This window comes from Sinocyclocheilus anshuiensis, unplaced genomic scaffold, assembly GCF_001515605.1.
Source record: "Sinocyclocheilus anshuiensis isolate Anshui unplaced genomic scaffold, SAMN03320099.WGS_v1.1 scaffold1629, whole genome shotgun sequence".
In the NCBI taxonomy this organism is placed as follows: Eukaryota; Metazoa; Chordata; class Actinopteri; order Cypriniformes; family Cyprinidae; genus Sinocyclocheilus; species Sinocyclocheilus anshuiensis.
The window spans coordinates 52,472-52,860 of NW_015540936.1; the positions used below are offsets into that span (position 1 = coordinate 52,472).

The 389-nt window shown below is 39.6% G+C and overlaps 1 protein-coding gene across 1 annotated transcript in view; it reads left to right on the forward strand.

Annotated features, from left to right (window-relative positions):
* The window catches only part of LOC107689575 (inactive tyrosine-protein kinase 7-like), a 67,424-nt gene that overhangs the window by 52,465 nt on the left and 14,570 nt on the right, over window positions 1-389 (forward strand). The gene's annotated exons all lie outside the window — the stretch shown is intronic.

Consider the following 389-nt stretch of genomic DNA (forward strand, 5'->3'; position numbering starts at 1 on the left):
TTTGGCATAAAAGAGAAATGTATAATTTTGACCCATACAATGTATTGTTGGCTATTGCTACAAATATACCCCAGCGACTTAACACTGCTTTTGTGCTCCAGGGTCACAAATATCTGCTAGTAGAGCTGCCTTTTATGGTTGATATTGTAATATTGAAGTGCTGTGTTATATAACACTTCCAGAATGAGCACCTCATCCGCTGTGGACATTCAAATGTGCTTTTCTGTTAAGTTATGAATCTCGGCTCTGGAAATTTGTGTCAAAATTAGGGATGGGCATTTTTGGCAATTTCTCATTTCGATCATCGATAGGTTTCAAAAACCTAAAAGTAATCAAGTACTCGGGGGCGGGGCATGTGCAGGGGGTGGGGCATGGAGATAATGAAAATA